General features: G+C 42.7%; 1 pseudogene; it reads right to left on the bottom strand.

Moving 5' to 3' along the window:
- Positions 1 to 9,179, bottom strand: part of LOC120023462 — a 28,056-nt pseudogene extending 18,877 nt beyond the window's left edge.
- Between the last annotated feature and the right edge of the window lie 1,027 nt (positions 9,180 to 10,206).

Raw genomic sequence — 10,206 nt, forward strand, 5'->3', positions numbered from 1 at the left:
TAAACTGAAGATTATGATTAGGTGGTTATTGGAGTCTGGTGTGTTAGCTGGGGCTGGAAGCTATCATCCCTTATTGATGTCACTAGTTAAATCCCCTTCAATCAGTGTAGATGAAGGGGGGAAGACAGGTTAAATAAGGCATTTTAGGCCTTGAGACAAATGAGACATGGCTTGTGTATGTGTGCCATTCAGACGGTGAATGGGGAAAACAAAATATTTAAGTGTCTTTGAACGGGGGATGGTAGTAGGTCCCAGGCGCCGGTTTGTGTCAAGAACTGCAATGCTGCTGGGGTTTTCCAGCTCAACGGTTTCCCATGTGTACCAAGAATCATCCAACACCCAAACAGTGGTGTTTAAGATGAGGCAGAACGATTTGTTTTTTCATGAGCATGGCCTTAATTCTATTACAGCATATTGGATGACTGTCATTCATATTCCATTCACCCTGTTCAAGGGAACAGCGATAGGTTTTGGCTACTACATGATACTAGAATTTTCCCTATACCCATCATGAGATTGCTACAACCTAGCCTATGAATGAAAGTTTAGAATGTAGGTGCACACAGGTCGAGATACGTTTTTTAGGTGACAGACAGTGACACATGGACATCCTGACCGGTTGCATCACCGCCTGGTAAGGCAACTGCTCGGCATCTGACCATAATGCACTACAGAGGGTAGTGAACATCACTGGGGCCAAGCTTCCTGCCATCCAGGACCTATATAAAGAAAGACACAAAAATTGTCAGTCACCCAAGTCATAGACTGTTTTCTCTGCTCCCGCACGTCAAGCGGTACCGGAGCACCAAGTCTAGAAACAAAAGGCTCCTTAACAGCTTCTACCCCCAAGCCATAAGACTGCTGAACAATTAATCAAATGGCCACCTGGACTATTTACATTGACCCCACCTCCATTTGTTTTGTACACTGCTGCTACTTGCTGTTTATTATCTATGAAATGTCACTTCACCCCGACCTACATGTACAAATTACCTCGACTAACCTGTACCCCCGCACATTGACTCGGTACCAGTACCCCCTGTATATAGCCTTGTTATTGTTATTTTATTGTGTTACTTTTTATTATTTTTTACTTTTGGTCATTTGCTCATTTTCTTAACTTTTCTTGAACTGTACTGTTAGTTAAGGGCTTGTGAGTAAGCAATTCACTGTAAGGTCTACACTTGTTGTATTCGCGCATTTGACAAATAAAGTTTGATTTTATTTAACAAATTCAGGTATGTTTATCCCGTTTTTTTCTGTTTAAGAAACGTTTGTCTCTAGAGAGTTGAAAACAGCAGGTCTGGGACAGGTAGCACCTCCGGTGAACAGGTCAGGGCTCCATAGCCGCAGGCAGAACAGTTGAAACTGGAGCAGCAGCACGGCCAGCTGGACTGGGGACAGCAAGGAGTCATCATGCCAGGTAGTCCTGAGGCATGGTCCTAGGGCTCAGGTCCTCCGAGAGAGAGAAAGAAAGAAAGAAAGAAAGAAAGAAAGAAAGAAAGAAAGGGAGAAAGAGAGAGAGAAAGAGAGAGAGAGAGCATACTTAAATTCACACAGGACACCGGATAAGACAGGAGAAATACTCCAGATATAACAGACTGACCCCAGCCCCCCGACACATAAACCACTGCAGCATAAATACTGGAGGCTGAGACAGGAGGGGTCAGGAGACACCGTGGCCCCATCCGATGATACCCCCGGACAGGGCCAAACAGGCAGGATATAACCCCACCCACTTTGCCAAAGCACAGCCCCCACACCACTAGAGTGATATCTTCAACCACCAACTTACCATCCTGAGACAAGGCCGAGTATAGCCCACAAAGATCTTCGCCATGGCACAACCCAATGGGGGGTGCCAACCCATGAATACGGCTGCACAGTATTGTCTCTTCTCGATGGCGGTTATAATATTGATTAGTACCTTGAGCGGGGTTGAGGTGCACCCATGACCAGCTCGGAAACCACATTGCACAGCGGAGAAGGTTCATGCTGAAAGAGTTCTGATAGGTTGGAGGATGTCCTCCGGAAGTTGTCATAATTACTGTTTAAGTCTATGGAAGCCTTGAGAACCATGAGCCTCCTAGGTTTTGTATTTTGTACATTTGTGGCCTGCTGGAGGTCATTTTGCAGGGCTCTGGCAGTGCACCTCCTTGCACAAAGGCGGAGGTAGCGGTCCTGCTGCTGGGTTGTTGCCCTCCTACGGCCTCCTCCACGTCTCCTGATGTACTGGCCTGTCTCCTGGTAGCGCCTCCATGCTCTGGACACTACGCTGACAGACACAACAAACCTTTTTGCCACAGTTCGCATTGATGTGCCATCCTGGATGAACTGCACTACCTGAGCCACTTGTGTGGGTTGTAGACTCCGTCTCATGCTACCACTAGAGTGAAAGCACCGCCAGCATTCAAAAGTGACCAAAACATCAGCCAGGAAGCATAGGAACTGAGAAGTGGTGTGTGGTCACCACCTGCAGAACCATTCCTTTTTTGGGGGTGTCTTACTAATTGCCTATAATTTCCACCTTTTGTCTATTCCATTTGCACAACAGCATGTGAAATTTATTGTCAATAAGTGTTGCTTCCTAAGTGGACAGTTTGATTTCACAGAAGTGTGATTGACTTGGAGTTACATTGTGTTGTTTAAGTGTTCCCTTTATTTTTTGAGCAGTGTATATATAAAGAAAATATTGCATGACCAAAAGCACAATTCTATTTTTGTAAAAATGAGACAAGTGTACGAGCATATGTGTGTTCTCTCATGAACTTTAAGTAGCCTGTATTTGATGTGATATACTCCTTTCGAGACAGGATTGTGTCACGGCCCAGATCTGGGGAAGTGGACCAAAACATTTCTGCAGCATTGAAGGTCCCCATCATCTTAAAAGGAAGAAGTTTGAAACCACCAAGACCCTTCCTACTGCTGGCTGCCCGGCCAAACTGAACAATCGGGGGAGAAGGGCCTTGGTCAGGGAGGTGACCAAGAACCCAATGGTCACTCTGACAGAGCTCCTCTGTGGAGATGGGAGAACCTTCCAGAAGGACAACCATCTCTGCATCACTCCACCAAGCAGGACGTTATGGTAGAGTTGCCAGACGGAAGCCACTCCTCAGTAAAAGGCACATGAAAGCCAGCTTGGAGTTTGCCAAAAGGCACCTAAAGGACTATCAGACCATGAGTAACAAAATTCTCTGGTCTGATGAAAGCCAAGGGTCACGTCTGGAGGAAACCTGGCACCATTCCTACGGTGAAGCATGGGGTTGGCAGCATCATGCTGTGGGGATGTTTTTCAGCGGTATGGACTGGGAGACTCGTCAGGATCGAGGGAAAGATGAACGGAGCAAAATACAGAGAGATAATTTTTGAAAACTTGCTCCAGAGCACTCAGGACCTCAGACTGGGGCAAAGGTTAACCTTCCAATAGGACAACGACCCTACGCACCAAGCCAAGACAATGCAGGAGTGGCTTTGGGAGATATCTCTGAATGTTCTTGAGAGGCCCAGCCAGAGGCCGGATTTGAACCCGATTTAACATCTCTGGAGAGACCTGAAAATAGCTTTGTAGTGACACTCCCCATCCAACCTGACAGAGTTTGAGAGGATCTGCAGAGAAGAATGGGAGAAACATGAGGCTCCTGCTGCTGCTGTCCTCAAGGGCAAATTGACAGATTTTTCACCTAGTTGTCTTTGGGATTCAAACCAGAGATCTTTCGGTTACTGGCCCAACACTAGTAACCGCTAGGCTACCTGCAGCAGGAGCCCCATGTTTTCAGGAGAGCCCACCTTTATTTTTCCCTCATTATGAACATTCATATTGGTCAACAGTCAACCTATTGTGTGTATTGAACATTCATATTGGACTGTAGCAGCTAGCTAACTGGCTACTGATCAACCTATTGTGTGTATTGAACATTCATATTGGACTGTAGCAGCTAGCTATCTGGCTACCGATCAACCTATTGTGTGAATTGAACATTGGACAGCCTTACCTGTAGAGTAGCACCACCACCCATCAGCCCATTCTCATCTTGACGTCAAAGCTGCAGTGTATTGTTGGTATAGTTTTTGATGAATAATAATTCAAATTGTGAAAATAGAAGTGTACAATTTATATATATATATATTTAATCAACTTTAAGATACTGTTTGCCTCTATGCAGATGTAGAAGCTGAATAGGAATATACATTAGCAATAAATAGTTGATTGTTCTTTTTTCACATCATACTAAGAATACTGAGCCACAACCTGTAAATGTGACCATACTATTCCTTTAAAGCCCCTCTGTCAGATATAAATCATCAGAGTGGGAAACCAACTGACATGGAAACAATGGAGCAAATGTATCACTTTTAGAGGGGTGTATTTTAACATCAGATAGAACTACTCAGACATTCCAAATATCACTTGATTATCAGAGGGGTTATTATGACATCAGATAGAACTACTCAGACATTCCAAATCAGGCTTCATCCATATCATGAAGGTGGATATTTATCCAACCATTTCAAAAGTAATGACCGGGCTGACGGAAACAGGATATGCCTTTACAATTTTATAAATGCCGACAGACAATTTGTTTGTTCGTTTTACATGGTGGGATCATTTTGTGTCAGTAAACGTTTATGAGCGAGAAATGGTGGAAACTCCTTCATGCGCAAATATTTATATAATAACCATCATATCGAAGTTAACTTGAAGTCATGTGATGATATGTTGATTGGTCCTCCCTCTACGACTTGGGAACCCATGCAGTTTATTAGGCTACAGATGAAATAAGTTATGAACTTCACAGGGTGGTGAAACTGCATGTGATGAGCTTGATGCTCCTTTCCAATATTGTTTTGTACATATTTAAGAATATTCACATGAAAATCTGTCGCAAATTGCACGGAAACTTAGCTACGAAGGTGGATATTGATCCAACACCTGCTGTTTATTCAAACCAGCCCACTGGGCACAGACGTCAGTTCAACATCTAGTTTCTATTTACATTTCTTTGAGTCGTGAATTCAACATGAAATCAACACAAAATGTCACCTGTCATTGGATTTAGCTTACAAGTTGGGTGAAAAATAAAGATTACTGATGTTGACGGCTTTTTACAAATCCAATCAGTTTTCTGCATTGATCTAACATCACATGGATTTGTTTTGTAGAAATGACGTGGAAACAATGTTTATTCAACCAGTGGGAGGCTTGTAAATGCCCCCAGGAAAGGAAAACAAAGAACTCTTCATTGAGACAATGATAAACACCAATCCGTGGGAGAGTTGTGGTGGATATTATAAAATAAGGATCTGCTGGAGTCCAAGTCAAACCAAGATTCTTTATTTCTGAGCTCAGAGAGAATAACAGTTACACAGCGCAGTGTAGACAGTCTGAATTCCTGAAGCATTGGGTGATGGGCACATATCTTTATAGTTTTCTGTTCCTGGGAGGGACTTTATTCATACAAGGATGCAGGTGCAGCTGGTTTGCAACACAGGATGATACTCCCAGGAACAGGAGATTATAATAGGACAGTTTCACAAGGTTAGTCACATACTCAGTTATATGGACACATACAATTAACATTTTCCATTACAGAGTCTGTGAACATTTTTTTTTTTTTTAATAAATTTTATCCCCTTTTCTCCCCAATTTTCGTGGTATCCAATCGCTAGTAATTACAATCTTGTCTCATCGCTACAACTCCCGTACGGGCTCGGGAGAGACGAAGGTCGAAAGCTATGCGTCCTCCGAAGCACAACCCAACCAAGCCGCACTGCTTCTTTAACACAGCGCGCCTCCAACCCGGAAGCCAGCCGCACCAATGTGTCGGAGGAAACACCGTGCACCTGGCCCCCCTTGGTTAGCGCGCACTGCGCCCAGCCCGCCACAGGAGTCGCTGGAGCGCGATGAGACAAGTAAATCCCTACCGGCCAAACCCTCCCTAACCCGGACGACGCTGGCCCAATTGTGCGTCGCCCCACGGACCTCCCGGTCGCGGCCGGCTGCGACAGAGCCTGGGGGCGAACCCAGAGACTCTGGTGGCGCAGTTAGCACTGCGATGCAGTGCCCTAGACCACTGCGCCACCCGGGAGGCCCCAGTCTGTGAACATTTTAATTTCATTAAATCATCAGTGGACCAACAATGCAAATGTAAACAATGGAACAAATGCATCACATCCAAATATCACTGTATTATCTGTAGTGCTGGAGGAAAGACACCCAGATAAACACAAACACAGAGTTTAAAAAAGGACCATTTAAAACCCATGGAATCTGATCTACTCTATATTCAAACTGACAGACTCCATATTCAATTCATGTTTTCTAATAAAAACATACAAATATTTGTTTGAGTATACTTTGTACAATTCAATTTCATATGGTAAAACATTACCAGTCAACAATATAAGACAACGGGAGCACTGTGTATGTTCTCTGATGAATTTTAAGTCAATGAGATGTGAAATATCAATATACACGCTAAGAGAAGTAATTTCTCTCTCCTGTGTGGATTCTCTAATGACCTTTAAGTGACTATGAGCAGTGATAAGGCTTTTCCCCTGTGTGTATTCTCTCATGTCGTTTTAGGTCCCCTAACTGGGTAAAACACTTTCCACACTGGGAGCAGTGAAAAGGCTTCTCCCCTGTGTGTATTCTCTCATGTTTTTTCAGCTAGCTTTTCTGGTTAAAACTCTTTCCACACTGGGAGCAATGGTAAGGCTTCTCCCCATTGTGTATTCTCTCGTGTTGTTTAAGCTCCCATAAGAGGTAACAACCCTTTCCACACTGGGAGCAGTGGTAAGGCTTCTCCCCTGTGTGTATTCTCTCATGTCGTTTCAGGTCCCCAAACTGGTTAAAACACTTTCCACAGTGGGAACACTGGTGTCGTCTTGACGTCCCTGGCTCTGGTTCCTCTGAGTTTGTTCTTTCTCCTGCCAAAGACAGTGTGTTTTTTTAAATAGAGACCCGAATGAAACCTCCACATGATAAAACGGCCTTGCTACGAGGGTAAATCCTAATCAGATCCCTCAATAACCTGAGGCCAGTTTTAACAATCTTAGTGGGATTTTAAAAGAAATGTTGTCGAGCTTCCTGGTAATTACTAATAATATGTTAACATTACTTATTTTATTCATTCTGTTTTACAAGTCAGAACACAAAAAACTAAACAGTTCTAGGACACTGAAGACACAGACGTCGCTGGATTCCAATCGAGCACGTGGTTCTAAATATCTAACTTCATAGCTGTATGATACAGAATGTGACCTACGCACTTCCTTAAACATAAAATAACTTAAGAACATAACATCTCCCCGTTTGACACGCTATTTAAAAATGGCCCAGTTTGTTATTTAGACGTTGACAAATTTTCAACATTTTGACTGTTACTGATGTCATGACAGTTTGGGTAAAGTAAAAATACGGTGAGATATTTTGGGTAGACATTCCTAAAACTGATAGTAACTATATATAGTAAGTTTATATACAGCCATATTTTAAAGTCTGAAAAGGCTTGTTCATTCACATGAATTCACTATGACAGCAGATGTTCCTAAAACTGATAGAAACTACACTGTACACAAATATAAACTCAACATGTAAAGTGTTGGTTCGATGTTTCATGAGCTGAAAAAAAAGATCGAATTTTCCCATATGTACAAAAAGCTATTTTCTCTCAAATATTCACATCCCTGTTCGTGAACATTTATCCTTTGCCAAGATAATCCATCCATCTGACAGGTGTGGCATATCAAGAATCTGATTTAACAGCATTATCATTACACAGGTGCACCTTGTGCTGGGGACAATAAAAGGCCGCTAAAATGTGCAGTTTTGTCACACAACAATGCCACAGATGTCTCAGAGGGAGCGGGCAATTGGCATGCTGACTGCAGGAATGTCCACTGGAGCTGTCGCCAGGGAATTTAATGTACAGTACCAGTCAAAAGTTTGGACTAACCTACTCATTCAAGGGGTTTTCTTTATATTTACTATTTTATACATTGTAGAATAATAGTGAAGACATCAAAACTATGAAAAAATACATGGACTCATGTTGTAACCAAAAAAGGGTTACATCAAAATATATATTAGATTCTTCAAGGTAGCCACCCTTTGCCTTGACGGCAATGCACACTCTTCTCTCAACCAGCTTCACCTGGAAGGCTTTTCCAACAACAGTCTTGAAGGAGTTCCCACATATGCTGAGAACTTGTTGGCTGCCTTCCCTTCACTCTGCGGTCTAACTCATCCCAAACCATTTCAATTTGGTTGAGGTCGGGGGATTGTGGAGGCCAGGTCATCTGATGCAGCACTCCATCACCCTCCGTCTTGGTCAATTATCCCTTACACCACCTGGAGGTGGTGTAAGGGATAACATTGTCCTGTTGAAAAACAAATGATAGTCTAACTAAGCACAAACCAGATGGGGTGGCATATCGCTGCAGAATGCTGTGGTAGCCATGCTGGTTAAGTGTGCCTTGAATTCTAAATAAATCAGTGTCAACAACAAAGCACACGCACACCATCACACCGCCTCCTCCTTGCTTCACGGTGGGAACCACACATGCGGAGATCATCCGTTCACCTACTTGCGTTTGAAACCAAAGATCGCAAATTTGGACTCATCAGACCAAAGGACAGATATCCACCAGTCTAATGTCCCTTGATCGTGTTTCTTGGTGCAAGCAAGTCTCTTCTTGTTGGTTTCCTTTAGTAGTGTTTCCTTCAGTAGTGGTTTTCCTTTAGTAGTGGTGTCCTTTAGTAGTAGTGGCCTTTAGTAGTGGTGGCCTTAGTAGTGGTGGCCTTTAGTAGTGGTGTCCTTTAGTAGTGGTTTCCTTCAGTAGTGGTTTCTTCAGTAGTGGTTTCCTTTAGTAGTGGTTTCCTTTAGTAGTGGTGTCCTTTAGTAGTGGTTTCCTTTAGTAGTGGTGTCCTTTAGTAGTGGTTTCCTTTAGTAGTGGTGTCCTTTAGTAGTGGTTTCCTTTAGTAGTGGTTTCCTTTAGTAGTGGTTTCCTTGCAGAAATTCAACCATGAAGGCCTGATTCATGCAGTCTCCTCTGAACAGTTGATGTTGAGATGTGTCTGTTACTTGAACTCTGTAAAGCATTTATTTGGGCTGCAATTTCTGAGGCTAGTAACTCTAATGAACCTATACTTGCAGAAGAAGTAACTCTGGGTCTTCCATTCCTGTGGTGGTCCTTAAAGTAACGGACTGTTGTTTCTCTTTGCTTGTTTGAGCTGTTCTTGACATAATATGGACTTGGTCTTTTACCAAATAGAGCTATCTTCTGTATACCACCCCTACCTTGTCACAACACAACTGATTGGCTCAAAATAAATATGAAGGAAAGAAATTCCACAAATGAACTTCTAACGAGGTACACGTATTAATTGAAATGCATTCCAGGTGATTATCTCATGAAGCTGGTTGAGAGAATGCCAAGAGTGTGCAAAGCTGTCATCAAGGCAAAGGGTGGCTACGTAAAGATTTTTTACATATAAAATATATTTTGATTTGTTTATCACTTTTTTTGGTTACTACATGATTCCATATGTGTTATTTCAGAGTTCATGTCTTCATTATTATTCTACAATGTAGAAAATAGTTTTTAAAATTTTAAAAAGACCCTGGAATGTCAATTTCTGACTGGTACTGTAAATTCCTCTACCATAATTCGCCTCCAACGTTGTTTCAGAGAATTTGTCAGTACGTCCAACCGGCCTCACAACTGCAGACCACATGTACCACGCCAGCCCAGTACATCCACATCCGGCTTCTTCACCTATGGGAAACTGAGACCAGCCACCCGGACAGCTGATGAAACTGAGGAGTATGTCTCTCCGTAATAAAACCCTTTTGTGGCCTGGATCCCCAATTAGTGGGCCTATGCCCTCCCAGGCCCACCAATAGCTGCGCCCCTGCCCAGTCACGCGAAGTCCATAGATTACGGCCTAGTGAATTTATTTACATTGACCGATTTCCTTATTTGAACTGTAATCGTTGAAATTGTTGCATGTTAGGTTTATATTTTTGTTCAGTACATATATAATATATAAACTGTATATAACCATATTATAAAGCATGAAAATACTTATTCAGATGTCATGAATTCACTATGACATCATCATGTTTGGATAGGATTTATGGGTTGACATTTTTTCCCCTCAGACATAAATAAACAATCCAATCCAAAGGCCAAAGCTTTAATAAA

Source organism: Salvelinus namaycush, chromosome 2 (genome assembly GCF_016432855.1).
Source record: "Salvelinus namaycush isolate Seneca chromosome 2, SaNama_1.0, whole genome shotgun sequence".
NCBI lineage: Eukaryota > Metazoa > Chordata > Actinopteri > Salmoniformes > Salmonidae > Salvelinus > Salvelinus namaycush.